This window comes from Microtus pennsylvanicus, chromosome 8 (assembly GCF_037038515.1).
Source record: "Microtus pennsylvanicus isolate mMicPen1 chromosome 8, mMicPen1.hap1, whole genome shotgun sequence".
NCBI classification, from domain to species: domain Eukaryota; kingdom Metazoa; phylum Chordata; class Mammalia; order Rodentia; family Cricetidae; genus Microtus; species Microtus pennsylvanicus.
The window spans coordinates 80377179-80392855 of record NC_134586.1 but is presented as its reverse complement, the minus strand read 5'-3'; the positions used below and the strand labels follow the sequence as shown (position 1 = coordinate 80392855).

The window sequence follows — 15677 nt, the reverse complement described above, 5'->3', positions numbered from 1 at the left end:
AAGAAATTAATAAAGACATAAATACTGAAAAATTCAAATTGAAATCTTGAAAATAAAAAGTGCAATAAGTCAGCAAAAATCTCCATGGAAATCCTTACCAGTTAACAAAATCAAGTGAAAGGTAGACTATGAGGTAGATTTTGGAACATGCAGAAAATGGCAAAGATGAAGTACTAAATTATGAACAGATTATACATGATCTATGGGATACCATTAAATGACTCAAATCTGCCAATCGTGGGCTTTGAAGAATGAGGAAAAAATCAATCTAAAGGTACAGGAAATATACTTAATAAAATCTTAGAAGAAATTTTCTAAAGTCTAAGGAAAGAAATTGCCATGTAGATAAACAAGGCATTTGGGCCAGTAAGTGATTAAGATCAGAAAATAAACTCCCAGAGAATCAATACTGAGAAAGGCATCAATGCAACAAAGACAAACTCATCTGAAATACAATGGCTGCCATGTCAGTTTATTACAATCAATCAGTAAAGCTATGATCAACATGTAAAGAAGTCATTGACATTATGCCAATACTACAAAATATGTATGTTGCAATCAAACATACTGAAGAAAAAGATAAACACAAGTGCTAAAAGTATAGTAAAGCATAAATACTGGCTTTAAATTATACCATGGAACCCCAGTGACAAACACCTCAAGACACAGATGCGAAACAGACACCTAAGTCATTAAAACAGAGTAGACTAGAACAGAACAGAACTCATACATACAACTACATCCATGTGATTCTTGAAGAAAGTTTGAGAAAGGATTGCTCCTTTGACTGATAGTGCTCTAAGGGTCATTCATAGATTAACAAATCTCAAAAGAAATAGAAATAGCCAATAAACATGAAAAATTTAAATATTATTGGTCTTAAAAAATTAAAATAACATTGAGATTCTTTCTCACCACTCAGAAGGACTGTCATATGAAAAGTGAATAACAAATTCTGGTGAGGGTGTGAGGAGATGGAGTTACTGCTTATGTGGATATAAAGTAGTTTAACCACTATGGACAGCAATATGGAATTTCCTCAAAAACTAAAAATATGCTGGACAGTTGTACTGCACAGTTTTAATTCAGGATGCAGTGGCAGGTGGAACTCTGTAAGTGTAAGACCAGCATGGTCTTCAGAGCTATTTGAAGAACAGAACAGTCAATGCTACACAGAGAAACCCTGTCTTCAAAACAAAAGTAAAACCATACTAGAAGCGATAACAAAAGGATTCTAAGTCAATACATCACACAGTTCCTTAAACATACATTTGTTGTTTTTGTTTTAGTTGCTGTTGGTGGTGTGTATATGTGTGTATGTGGAGTTTTATTCTATTGTAAGGAAGAATGAGGTATGTCATGTGCTGGAAAATATATGAAACTTGGGATTATCATCTCATGTAATGCAAGATTCACAAAGACAAATACCTTTTTTCTTCATTTATCGAATCTTAATTTCATATAGATACATAACATTACTTACATATATAACATATATACATATATATTTATAACATATTTACATGAAGGCAGAAGGCAGACTGTGGTTAAATGAAGGCAACTGAAAGATGAAGGGAAAGGATGAAGAAAGGGGAATAATGTGGATGAAGGTGGTCTAAGACCACGATGCCTGAAATGTAGCACTATGCACAATAAATATGTACCAGTAAAAGAAAGAAAAGCAAGAAAGAGGAAAGAAAATAGTCAATGATATCACCAATCACACCTCTATCTTCTTTTTCTGCTGCCATATTTCAAGTCCTGCCTTTTTTTCTCGGCTTCTCTTCTCCACCTTGCCAGCGACCTTTGTGTGTTTGCTCCTTCCTATACCAAGGAGCTGTTAGACCTCATTAGTTTGGATGCTTTTAATTTCTCCTTGTATCTTGTCGTCTAAACACACTCAATCTGTTTTAATCACCTTTCCTGCTCTCCTACACACATGCAAACATTCCTAGCAGAGTCCTCGTTCTCAGGCAGTGATGCTAAGAATACGGCGGGAGGAGAGCCAGGTACCAAGGAAAGGGCAAGGGACAGGGAAGGTGAGGAGAGCTGTCAGAAGCAGCTGGCTTGGGCTCCTTTCCAAGAAGACTGTGGTATTCATGAGAAGATGCTGCCAGCTCTTTAGCTTTGCTGTTGAATTTAGTTTGGAGGCGCATTTGCAGTTTAGACATTTGAATCTCATGCTTCCCGTAAGGCCTCTCAATTGCTGGATGGATCTGCTGCATCAACCTTAGTTGAAGTTGATTAAAAGCAAAATATCATTTAGATGGAATATAATTTCTCTGAATCATTGTTAAAATATATAGATGAGTGTTCTAAGGAAATCCCCAGGCCTACGGCACTGTGCAGAGGGACTACAACTTTTGGCAGTGGGAAACTTCCAATTGTCAGTGTAGTCTCCTGTTCTATTGTGAAGAGCCCCCAGCTCTACTCTTGCTTAGATTCAGTAACATCTTGACTTGCTATATTACTGACAGAATGCTTCATTGGCACGTGTTATTGGCTCCTGCTTTAGCTTACAGGTATTTCTTAGAGCATCTTTCTCCTCAATCCTCACTGACATCCCTGTTCGTAAAGATTTTGAGGATACTGTTTTGAACTCCTTGAAAGATCTATGAAAAAATAGTAATTGCTATTGATTGTTCATTTGAATTCATATCGTATCTTATTGGGGCATTGCTTCATGTAGGATTAGTATGTATTATTGCACCATAGTTTGTTAATAGGCCATATGCAAGGTAATGAGCAGTGCTTCAATGTCAGCCTTGAAGGGTAGATTGAATAAAGCAGTTTTTCACAAGTCAGCATTGGTCTGGATACTAATTAACATTTCAGTGTTGATGATTTGAAATATGGAATAGGGAGTAAGCTTATTAAATATGCAGATTACCCTTCATTGAGTAGGGGTGATTATTGACTTCAACCACACTTTAGGAATTTATGAGGACCTTGACAAATTAAGCAAGGTGATTATAAGTAAGATAAAGTTTAATGAGGACAAATAACTGATGATTTACTTTGTGTGTGTGTGTGTGTGAGAGAGAGAGAGTGTGTGTGTGTGTGTGTGTGTGAGAAAGAAAGAGATAGTGTATGAGCTTGTGTGTGTGAGAGAGTGTGTGTGTGAGCGTGTATGAGAGAAAGAGAGTGTGTGTGTGAGCATGTGTGAGCGTGTGTGTGTGTGTGTGCGTGTGTGTGTGTGTGTGTGTGTGTGTGTGAGAGAGAGAGAGAGAGAGAGAGAGAGAGAGAGAGGTAATATGTGTGTGAGAGAGAGAGAGTGTGTGTGTGAGCATGTGTGTGTGATAGCTCAGAATTAGGGAATGAAGACAGTTTCAAAATGAACCATCCAATAACCACAAACTTGAGATATGGCATTATTATTTATCAAGAAATTTAGAAGTTACCTAGTAGCATAAAATTTTCCAAGCCCTTTAAAGATTACTGTGGCCTCTTTAATCACAGAGAAAACAATGGGGCAGCTAATAGCTGCAGAAAGGTGGTCAATAGATTTGGGGGATAAGAACTAAAGGAATTTAGTTGTTAACTCAACAAGAGAAAAGCTTAAAGTGTGAAAGGAACAAAGTATTACCTGAAGGAAAATCACGCGTGGGTAAGTGGCTGAGAGCAGAATGACAGGCTTCTCTGAGACAGAGTTTGGGGTCAAATGAGACAGCTTTCCCAGGAGTTCAGTTTTATAAATCAAGTCAGTATTTCTGGCACCTCGAATCAGGTCATGCAGTGCTAGTGATAGCTCCTCATTGTCCTCCCATGTGATACCTGAGGGATTTTTTCATAACAGAAGTTACTATTAATCATCTCCTTGGAATGAATGGGAATTAATGAGGTACTACATGGATTTTTAAGTATATAAAGGTTCAAAACTTCATTGTCTTTTTTGTACTCTGATGGATTATTTGAAGATATCATTTTAATGTAAATCAGCTGGTTGGCTGTCAGTAGTGACATAATAAAATGCTGGCCACAAATTTGGAATAATTTTACAGTCATTCTTAATGTGTTGAGGTAAATATCTTTATTTTTCCTGATATATTATATAGGAAATGGGAGAACTGGGAGATGATGGACTTGACAGCACCGCAGAACCTGTCTTAAGATAAAATGTTCAGGCAGGTTTGGAATTCACTGTGTGGACTGGTCTGGCCTTGAACTCACAGAGGTACCCCTGCCTCTGCCTTCTCTGAGTATTGAGATCGGAGGCATGCGCCACACACAGTCCATTCCATTTTTGTATTATCTGTTTTGTTTTGTTTCTGTTTTTAAACAGGTTCTTCCTCTATAGATCAGGTTGGCTTACACTCAGGGATACCCTGCCTTGGCTCCCTCAAATGTTTGGATTTTAGATGCATGTCACATACACAGTACAAGAATTTTTTTCATAATATAAATGAATTTATTTGTTCCTTTATTTTTGCTTTATGCTTAATACTCTTAAGAAATAGTGAACATTTCTGTAGTCCTCTGTCTGTTTATCACAGCCCATCTTATCCACTCGTGTGACTCAGCCTTTCAATTTGTAAAGGAAATGTAGAACTGCCCATGCACAGGCAGTCTGCTCTCCTGTGTTGTCTAAGATATTCACCTTTCTCAAGTGCATCTGTTTCCCGCAGACTTCCAACTTACCTGTGACTGTCTAACCATGTGAAGAAAAGAGATATGCCTAACAACTTTTCTGAGGAAAGTAGAAGGAAATCTCTAAATTTGCCAGCAATGGCTTCTGTGCCATTTTTTTGGGCAACTATTCCCTGAGGCCATAGTCCAGGAAACATTAGACCTTATATAAAAAAGGTTTTTCTTGGGTGTATTGATATATGCTTTTTCTAGACCAAGAACATTTGAAACTCTGACTCGTATTTAAGTAGTTCTTAAAAAGAAATATCACTTGCTAACTTGGGCAGCACACGCACCAAAATTGGAACAATACAGAGAAGATTAGCACGGCCCCTGCACAGGGACGACATGCAAATTCATGAAGTGTTCCATATTTTTAAACTGTGTTTTTCTAATGAGAGACAAAAAAAGGAATGGATTAAGAGGGGAAGGGAGGCGGAAAGGAGCTGGGGGTATGAAAAACTTTAATCAGAATATATTGTATGAGAAAATAATTTCATTTCAAAAAAAGAACATGAGCAATAAATAAATAAATATCAAGTTGCCGGTGGTAGTACCTTCCTGTAATTCCAGCAGAGGTGAGGTGGAAGCAGCGGGAGAATCAGGAGTTTAAGATCAGGCCCCACTGGATAGCTTGGGCCACATGAAAATCTGCCTTATGGAGTAAAATAAAAAATCATCCTAGAAGTGTTCAGAGCACAAGGAGTAGAGGCTACTTTTGTCTAGCATCCTTTGTAGTCACGCATAGGGAGGAATTCTGGAAAAGATGAGTGCTTCAGGATACACATATAGAGAAAGATGGAAAAGGGACGGGGAGATGAAGGCTAGATGGCTAGGCACTTAGGACCTCTGCCAGCACTGGTCATGGAGCTGTCCCCATGTCTCCCTTCTCAATCTTCTTCCTTCTTAGTCCTCACCTGGACTCTTGTACATCCTCATCTCTGTCCTGAAAGCTTTCCTCACTAAACTCTCTGTGTGTCTACACACACACACACACACACACATTCACACACACCACACATACACACACACACTGGCACACAAACACACACACACATACAGAGCATGGCTATACTCAGCCACTGACTGTTATCATTCTAATTTACACTTTAAATTTTTCTTCTAAGGTTTCTTCTGTCTTTAGGCATGAAGGACCCAACAGCATGGAGAAGAATAAAGACAGCACTTCAGTGTGAGAAACAATGTTTCCATTAAAGATACCTGGTATTAGGCTCTCCATGAGTCACCCCATAAAAGGTATTTTAAGCCAGTCAATTGACCTCCAAGTAGGCAGCCTTCTTTCCATTAGAATGATTTGCCTAAATCTTTTCAAACCCAAAAACTCTGTATTATTATTAGGATAAACAGCCCCTTATATGAGCTTCTTTAACTAACAGGCACATTGGCTGCCTGTGTTCCATATGTGCCTCTTACTAATGTCACTACAGTAGTAGTTTACAGAGCTATTAAATATGAGCCAAAACTTTGGAGTTTTTTTCCTAATGGACAATTTGTTTTTCTTGGTTCTCTCTCTCTCTCCTTCCCTCCCTCCCTCCCTCCCTCCCTCCCTCCCTCCCTCCCTCCCTCCCTCCCTCTCATTTTGGACTGAAATCGATATTTATCATACAATATGTCCTGATTACAGTTTCCTTCCCCTACCTCCTGCAAGATATTCTCCACATCTCCACCCATCCAACTCCATGACTTTTTTCTCTCTCTCCTTAGAAGCAAGCAAGCAAGTAAAAACAAACCAGAATTTAAAACAAATAAAGAAAAGGCATACACACACACATACACACACACACACACACACACACACACACAAAACTTATAGAAACACAAAATCAGAAACAATAATCTATATGGAATATACCAGTAATACTTAAAAAACTGCTAAGGACAAAGCAAAATTACACAGAAATTCTACAAGAATACCATTGAATTCACTTGTGTTGGCCAATAGTCATGGGATGGATCCTATACCTCTATGTGTGTGACCCCTTCACTCCATTGGAGAAAAGTAGTTTTTCCTTTGTATGTGATTATCACAGGCAAATAGATTCTTGGTTAGAGATGGGAGCTTGAGTCCACCTTCCCCCTCAGTACTTGGACTCCATCTGGCTTGAATGTGTGCAGGCCTTGGGTATGCTACCACATTCTCAGGGAATTCATACATGAGTCAATCCTTTTGTGTCTGGAATACACATTTCCTTGGTGTCATTCACCCCCTCTGGCTCTTAGAATCTTTCTGCCTCCTATATAGATCCCTGAGTCCTGAATGGAAGGGTTTCATGAAGACAGCCCATTGAGGACTGTGTTCCAAAGTCTCTCAATTATTTGGACGCTGTACAGACGTAGGCCTCTGTATTAGTTCCCATATGTTGCAAGAGGAAGCTTCTCTGATGATGGCTAAGTGAAACACTGATCTATGTGTATGGCATAGTGTTATTAAGAGTCATTTTATTGTTATATTCCTATCGTAAAACAGAAGTAATTGCTTTCCCCCTGAACCCATGGCTTTTCTGTTCTCAGGTTCTCGGCCACCTGGGCAATATCAGGCATGGTTCCACTTCACGGGGTGGGTCTTATAGCCAGAGAGTGACTGCTGACTCCCACCATGTTGGTGCCACTATTGCACCAGCATTTCATGCAATCAGGTCAACATTGTAGATTACAGGGTTTGTGGCTGGGTTGGTGGTTACTTTTTTTTTCCTGGTAGCACGGAGAATATCTTCCAGTATAGGCACCATCTTAACTTCTCCAAACCCATTGAGCTATGCTGTATTCCACAACAGGGCCTTTCCATCATTTTATGGAGAGCAACTAATAGCCTTGACAATAGCCTGAGATGCATGCAAGTTTCTAAGGAGCCACTTTAGCAAACAATTTAATTGGAAGCAATCCTTTCCTGGCACTGAAAGCTTCATTTGGTAATAAAATACTCAGCACTTTGTCTCCCTCATTTGGTTACTCCATTTAGATTTCTTTCACTATGTATATTTTAAGAAGGTTCTACAGTCATAGGTTTATATATGACCGCCTCAAATGACTTTTCACGTTAGATATCCCCCACATATTCTACTGCACACTCCCATCTTCCCTACCACTCACCATTTAATCCTTCTACTCCTGTCTCCTCCCTGTCTCTCCACACAATATAATGTACTTACCCTTGTTTGGGATGTTCCCCACTTCTCCTCAGCTAAACCTAAACCCCTGTAATTATGCTGATTATATTATGCCTATCAACAGATTAAACACTATATCCACATATAAAAGAATACATACAATATTTATCTTTTGCAGACTATATTACCTCCCTATGAATAAATGTTCCTGATTCTATATATTTACCAAGGGATTTTATGATTTTGCCCCCCTCCACTACCAGGGAACCAATATTCCATATGTAAATGTATCATTTTCCTTATCCATTCATCAATTAATGTACATCTAGGCTGTTTCCAATTACTGGATATTATGGGAAGACCATTAATGAACATGAATTAACACGTGTCTCTTAGAGTAGGATGTGGAGTCCTTTGAGAGTATAAGCACTTAGTATGGCTGAATTTTAAGTTAGATCTATTCCCAGGTCCCAGAGGAAAAGCCATACTGATTTCCATCCTGACTGTAAGAGTTTGCACTCCTGTCAGCAATGGATGAGTGTTCCTCTTACTCTACAGCCTTGCTAACATGAGCTTTCATTTATTTTATTGATCTTAACCACTAAGATAAAATCTCAAGGTAGTTTTGATTTGCATTTTCCTTGATGACTAAAGATGTTAAACATTTCTTTGGTTCTCAAACATTTGTAGTTCACCTTTTGAAATTGCCCAGCTTAGTTCTAGACTTCATTTTTTTAAGTTATTTGTTTTCTTGATGTCCAGTTTGTTTTTCCAAGTTCATTATGTGTTTTAGATATTGACCCTTACTGGATCTATGATTGGTAAAAATCTTTTCCTATTCTGCAGCTGGCTTCTTTGTCTGACTAATGATGTCCTTTGCTATGAAGAAACTTTTCAGTTTCATGAGGTCTCATTTATAAATTGTTGATATTAGTGCCTGTTCTAACAGTGTTCTGTTCATGAAGTCTTTTCCTTGGTCTTTGGGTTCAAGATTGTTCCTCATTTTTTATAATATTGAGGGTATCTGACCTTATGTTGATGTAACATGAGTGGGGGCCTGTTTGTTGTTGGGGTTTTTATCCCACCCAGTACCCCACAACTGTTTAACCCCAAAGAAAATCACACACAGGTCTCCATAAATTATATGCTGATTGGCCCGTTAGCTCTAGCCTCTCACTGGCTAACTCTCACATCTTGATTAAATCATTTTTCTGATCTATGTTAGCCATGTGGTTCAGTACCTTTTTTCAGTGGGGCAGATCACATCCTGCTGCTTCAGTGGTCTGGGCAGGAGTGGGAGTCATCAACTTCTTTTTCCCAGAATACTCCTGTTCTCATTACATCATTTCTATTTCCTGTCTGGTTTTCCCACCTATATTTCCTGCCTGGCCAATCAGCGTTTATTTAAAACATGATTGACAGAATACAGACAATTCTCCCACACCATGTTGAGGTCCTTGGTATATTTGGAGTTTTGCATTGGGTGATAAGTATGGAACTATTTACATTCTTCTATATGTACCCATTCAGTTTGACCAGCTCCATATTGTGAAGATACTTTTTTCCTTGTTTGCCAAAACCAGGTGTTCATAGGTTTATAAATTTATGTCTTGCTGTTTAATTTCATTCAATGAATCTGCTTTTATTCCAATACCATTCTGCTATTATTACTATAGTTCTGTAATACAATTTGATATCAGAGATATTGATACCTCCAACAGTTACTTTATCATTCAAGATTGATTTGGATATCTTGGATTTCTTGTGTTTCCATATGAATCTGAACATTGTTTGTTTAATTTCTGTGAAGAATTGTTTCCAAATTTTGAAAAGGATTGCAATGAATCTCTAGATTGCTTTATTAGGATATTCATTTTCACTATCTTAACTCAACCAATTCATGAACATGAAAGATTTTTCTATCTTCTGATATTTTTTTTAATGTCTTAAAATTTTTATTTACAAGTCTTTCACTTGTTTGGATAGAGTTATCCCTAGATAATTTTGAGACTATATTGTTTGCCTGTTTTTATTTTCAGTCTGTTCACCATTTATATACAGGAAGGATACTGATTTCTGTGTCAATTATGTGTCCTGCTGCTTTACTAAATGTGTTACTCAGTTGTAAAAGTTTCCTGGTGTTTTTATGGTCTCTTGTATATAGTCATATTATCTGTCTATAATGATACTTTGACTTATTCCTTTCCAGTTTTTATCCATGTGATCTTCTTCAGTTGTCTTATTACTCTAGAAAAGACTTCCTGAATAGGTATAGAAAATGTGGACATTCTTGTCTTTTTCCTGTTTTTAGTGAAAAAGCTTTGAATTCTTTCCATTTAGGTTGATTTTGTCTTTGCACTTTTTCTTTAATGACTTTATGATATAGGGATATGTCCCTTGTATTCCTAGCCTTCCTAGGACTTTTATCATGAAGGGTATTAGATTTTGTCAGAGGATTTTTCTGTATCTAATGTAATAATCATGTGGTTTTTGTCTTTTAGTCTATTTATGCGCTGGGTTATATTTATTGATTTACATATGTTGAACCATCGCTATGTCTCTGAGATAAAGTCTACATGATCATGGAGAATAATCCATTTGATATGTTCTTGGCTTTGGTTTACTAGGATTTTATCGAGAATTCTGCATCTGTAGTCATAAGGGATATGGGTTTCTAATTTTCTTTCTTTCATAGATTTTTGTGTGATTTTGTTGACAGTGTAATAGTGGACTGTCACTATTACTATTAATATATTATTACTATATTCATAACAATATAATTATTATTACTATAATTACTCATACAAGTAATTAGTTAACATTCTTTAAGTGTCTACCTTGTGAAATAATTAAAGATATATTGGTGTTGATTCTTCTTTGAAGATCTGGAAGAATTCTTCCCTGAATCCACCTGAATTTGGACTTTGTTGTTATTTTTGGAAAGAAAGGTTTTAATTACTGTGCCTACTTCACCAGGAGTCTGAGTTTGATTTAACTTTGGTAGATCATATATATCAGGAAATTTATTCATTTCTTTTGAGTTTTACAGTTTGGTGGAGCATAGATTGATTCTTTAGATTTCCTTATGTCTGTTGTGATGTCCTCTTTTGTCTCTAATTTTATTAATTTGACTAATTTCTCTTTATCTTTTTTATTAATTTGCTTAAGGTTTTATTGATGTTATTGATTGTCTCAAAGAATTACTTCTTTATTTCATTGATTTTTTTTTGAATTGTGTTTTCTTAGAGGGGTTTGTTTCTGCTTTATTGATTTCAGCCTTAACTTTGATTATTTCTTGCTATCTACTCTTTTTAAGTGTCATTTTTTTCTTTTCATTCTAGAGTTTACAGGTGTACTATTAAGTTGCTAAGGTATAGATTTCCTCTTTTCTTTTTTAACAACACTTAGTGTTATAACTTTTCTTTTTAGAACTGTAATCCTTGTGTCTCATAGTTTTGTGAATGTTGTGTTTTCATTTTCATTCAATATTAAAGAGTTTTGAGAGTCTCTTTCCCATGCCTTACACTCTGCTGTGAGGCTTACCTCTGCAGTTTTTGTATGACTTCCTAATTTTTTAGTTTCCAGTTTTCTCTCAGTTTGAGTTTTCATTGACAATTTTATTTCTACTTTCCTATCTTGAACTTTTTCATTTTCAGTTTATTGTTTTTAAAAGACTTCATTAAAGGATTTATTCATACTTTCTTTGTGGTATTTGAATATATTCATAATTGCTATTTTTGTTTTCTTGTTTTTTTATTTTTATACAGCACATATTTTACAAGTTTGTACTAATACATTCTCGTATTACAAAGGCAATTAAGAGGAAGAATCTTCCTTTTCATATTTGAATCATCCAAACACAAACAGAACTATACATTTTAAAAAACTTTCATTTGGGTAACAACAACAACAATAAAAGACAAGTAAAACAAATTCTTTTCCTTTTATACAGGTGGATATTGAAGTGAACCTAATTCGCTTTTTTTTTTTAAAAAAAAAAGCTTCTGAAGACAAAAAGCAGCTTAAAATCTAACTAACATGAATAAAAACAGTACTTACTAAACTACTTGTCTCTAGCAATATTCTCTCTCATACTTTGATGCAGGCTTTTCTCTGTCTCTTCCATTCTTGCTCTTTTCATTGGTCCTGATCCACATCGATGATGGTAATGCTAGTCATCATCATCGAATCTTGTTCTCCTTCCATGAAACTGTCCTCTTCCTTTGGGTCTCCCAGCATAAAGAGGTCTGTTTCCCTCTCCTTTTCCTTTAAATCTGCGGCCTCCTTTTGACTTCCATTTGTTTAGTGATTCTTGCTGATCATCCATGATTTTTTTTCATCGCTTCTTTTTCTACATGTCCTTCTAGTACTTTCCAAGTCATCTTTTTCTTCCTTAATTGTAGGTTACCATTATTTGCACTCCTGGCTTTTTCAAGTGCTTCCTTAGCTTTCTCTTTAAAGAGAATTGTTCCCTCTTTTGCTCCTCTGACAAACTCAATCCATTTTATTTCACCGTGATTTGAGATAAGGATGTGTAAATCTTCTCTACAGGTCTGGTCATCCAAGCCACCTGAAAACTTCAGTAAACACCCTATCTTTACTTCTAGAGGTTGTGTTTCAGCACTTCCTGACTTGTGTCTTCCTTCATGTTCTTGTTTAGCTTTTAATTTAGCTTCCACTTTACTCTGCTTTCTTTCTTCATTTTTCTTTGCAAAGTAATCTTTCTTAAAGAGTATTAACAAGCTCTTGTCTTTGTACTTGTGACCAGGGGTATCCACAAACTTCTTTGCAGACTGAATACTATCAAACACAAATATTGACCCCTTAATTGTTTTGTGCAATGTTCATCTCATCTGAATATTCAGTATTTGACCTTTATTATCTAGCCATTTTTTTATGTCATCTAGGGTTGCATCAGTTGGGAAGCCTTTAATTTAAAGAGTTTCTGATTTGGGGGAACCTTCCTGAGGAGGAGCTATTAAATGAGCAATGGAGCTACTAGAGAACATGGCCAAAAGGAAAGGAGAAAGCCTTTAGAGAGTATTCATTTCCTGCTTCTGAAAGAAGAGCATGTGTGTTTCCTATCCTCCTAATGATCCAGGTATTCACCAGAATGGGAAAACAAAGTTTGACTATCTGTAATAATAATCGATATTAACTGGTGGATGCTCCTTCCATTTTCTTGTTATTTTAATCTCTTCTTTATTTATGAAAAACCACATTACTTCTTATGAATCAACCATGCCATGTAACAGAGTCAGTGGAAAGGTTTTCTCTTTCATCTTCCTCCCTACATTTCATCCAAAAGTCATGGACAAACAAGTCCTTCTCTACATGGCCGCTCTTTATGAGCAGACACTCTTCTCCATTCCAGGTCTCCAAACTGTGGGAGTTACAGGCTATGCCCTCTGCTTCTCCAAATGCCTTTCTCAGTGTTGTTTGTTTGGATTTCCTTTTTTATTTTCTTGGCATCTGAATTTATTTCACAGACGAAGCAAAATGTTCTGGCAAGATTCACTGGAGGCATTCTGATACTTCACAGCTAATTTTGTTACAGAGGAAATTCCCAAAAACTCACTCAGAAGTATAAACTCTACCTATTGAGTGGCTGGCAATGTAAATTGAATGTCTGATCATTTTAAGTAAAACTTTAATAGGAATTCTGATTTTCCACAATGAAAGCAATGTTTTAGGAAGAATAGATGAAAAAATAAGCCTGATTCATTACTGGCTGTTTTTCCAGACAGAAAACTTCAAAAGAAACAGAAATTTGCATCCTTACTGAAAGACCCTCAGAGAGGACCTTTCCTCTCTGATGAAGACCCCAGAACCAGGACACTCCGAGACCAGGCCACAGGATGCAATTAGCAAGAGGTTTATTGAGTAAACACAGGTACCTGTGGGCAGCAAGTCTTTTGGAGGACTTGCGCACCTGCAGACTGGGGGGAGGTCTTTTTATAGGGAAGAGCAAAAAGCAAGTTTACAGAAGCAAAAGCGTGGTTATCGGTCGACCGGAATGAGGCAGGGGCATGAATGGTTTCCTCTCTCAGCAAGGGTGTCAGCAAAAAGCAAGCTTACAGAAGCAAAAGCGTGGTTATCAGTTGACCGGAATGAGGCGGGGGCATGAATGGTTTCCTCTCTCAGCATGGATGCCTGGAACAGTCATCCTGTTCCTATCTTATAGCTAACCTGCTTTGTTGATATCCTATCTTATTGACATCTTGCCTTGCAGTCTTTCTATCTCTATCTCCTGCTCTCTCAGGCACATGGGATGTTCTTACGGGAGCAGGCTGGCTGCTGATCTGGAGAGTTTTTTTTTTTTAAAGCAAACAGGACATTCCCCCTGGAGCATGCTAGCTGCGGATTTTGAAAAGGGGGTCTGTAGGGTCTTTCACTTACAAGATAGTCAAAAAGGTGATATCTCATAAAATGCTGCCTGGATGTGAGTGTAATCCAGTGTTAGAAGCAGTGAGGCGACAGTGTTGTATGACCTCAAAGGGAAAACTTCCACCAGGTTCAGTGAAGCATTCTGGCCTATAAATACGTCCCAATGTGTGGAGAAGGAACAAAGAGACAGGAAGGAATGCAATGTTGGCTTGTGCTATGAGTGTAGATGAGGCAAAAGACTATTTCTGACAGGGAAAAAAAAAGATAATCCAATTCTTGGGAAGTTCTTGCCATCTAAAACGTCTTAATAATTGCACTAGGAACATAAGGGCACACAGAAAATACTAACTAATGGCACGGTGGATGTGCCCTAAATTATACGCTCAATCCTATGGGTTAAAGTGGAGAGGAACAAAAGATTTACAAATAACTGTCTAGGTAAAAATAACAAGGCAACTGGAAACAAAAAGACAAAGGTGATGAGAGGTTGTAAGATTTGAACAGTGTAAGGTACAGAACTAGTAACTGTTGAGTAAAGAGCAACACAGACAGAATGGCTACAGGAAGGAAGAGGAGTTAGTGGAGAGCGTCTAATTGTTAGGGAAATGAGGGGGTGGCAATTACAGAAAGCATAAGTGGGAGCAACACAATGGTAATGGTACTAATAAAGTTGTTATCTCCAACCTCACAATCAAGTACTTAGGAGCTAATCACTAAGAACAGTGTCTTATATTCAGTATCTAATTCAAACCTCCAATCACCTTGGTACAGAAGCATCGTGTTTAATAGGAAAAGAAATTGCATTTAAAGAAGTTTAAATAATTTGTTCACAGATTAAAACACAAATTAAAACATTACGTCTTTAAGCCTATTCTTCTGCAAAATAAGAAGCTGCCCGGTATCAGGCCCATGACCATATATCTCAGTGGAGCCTACCTGGTCTCACCTCCTCAAGCTCATTTTCCAAACATCATCAGGATAGTCTTATCGTTAAAGGTTTTTACTTCCTTCTTGGATCTGAGTAACACACTTCTCTTGAGATTTTTCATTTTGAAATTTGGGTCATTTTACATTCTGGAAAGTCTACTTCTGAGCTTTAAGCATTAGACCTCTTGGCTGCTGTAGCCAATGGACAGCAGCGGGTGAGAGGCAGGTAGGTTCTCTGGTGAACCTTTCCAACTGTCACAGTGGAATCCAGAAGAGGAAACTCAGAGAGTGTGGACATGGAAGCCTGTGATGGGCTGGGGGATAAGTGTCTTAGACAATATTTGTCTTTTCCCGCTGTCTGCTCTTTGCCCAAAGTTTCTAGTGCCAATCCTATTACGCATGTTTCATCTCTCTCCCTGCCCTGAAGAAATATTCCTTCTTATGCAGAAGCTTGAGCTGACTTATTCCATTCCATACAAAATGGGATTTGATTTACAATTCCCCACAGCCATGCTGGCAGGTCGTACCTATTGATTGTTGGTGTATATTCCACACAGACAGCCTCTTTTTAGTCAAGAAGAAGATGGAGATAGTCAGGACATTGCTAGA

The 15677-nt window shown here is 37.4% G+C and overlaps 1 protein-coding gene, 1 non-coding gene and 1 pseudogene across 6 annotated transcripts in view; 2 read left to right on the top strand and 1 right to left on the bottom strand.

The window, feature by feature from the left end:
- The window catches only part of Grid2 (glutamate ionotropic receptor delta type subunit 2), a 1369063-nt gene that overhangs the window by 1100686 nt on the left and 252700 nt on the right, over positions 1-15677 (top strand). The gene's annotated exons all lie outside the window — the stretch shown is intronic.
- LOC142856640 (U6 spliceosomal RNA) lies at positions 4898-5004 on the top strand. The gene has a single exon (XR_012911683.1). It is a non-coding gene; the product is annotated as a U6 spliceosomal RNA (small nuclear RNA).
- LOC142855723 (lupus La protein homolog pseudogene) lies at positions 11886-12763 on the bottom strand (annotated as a pseudogene).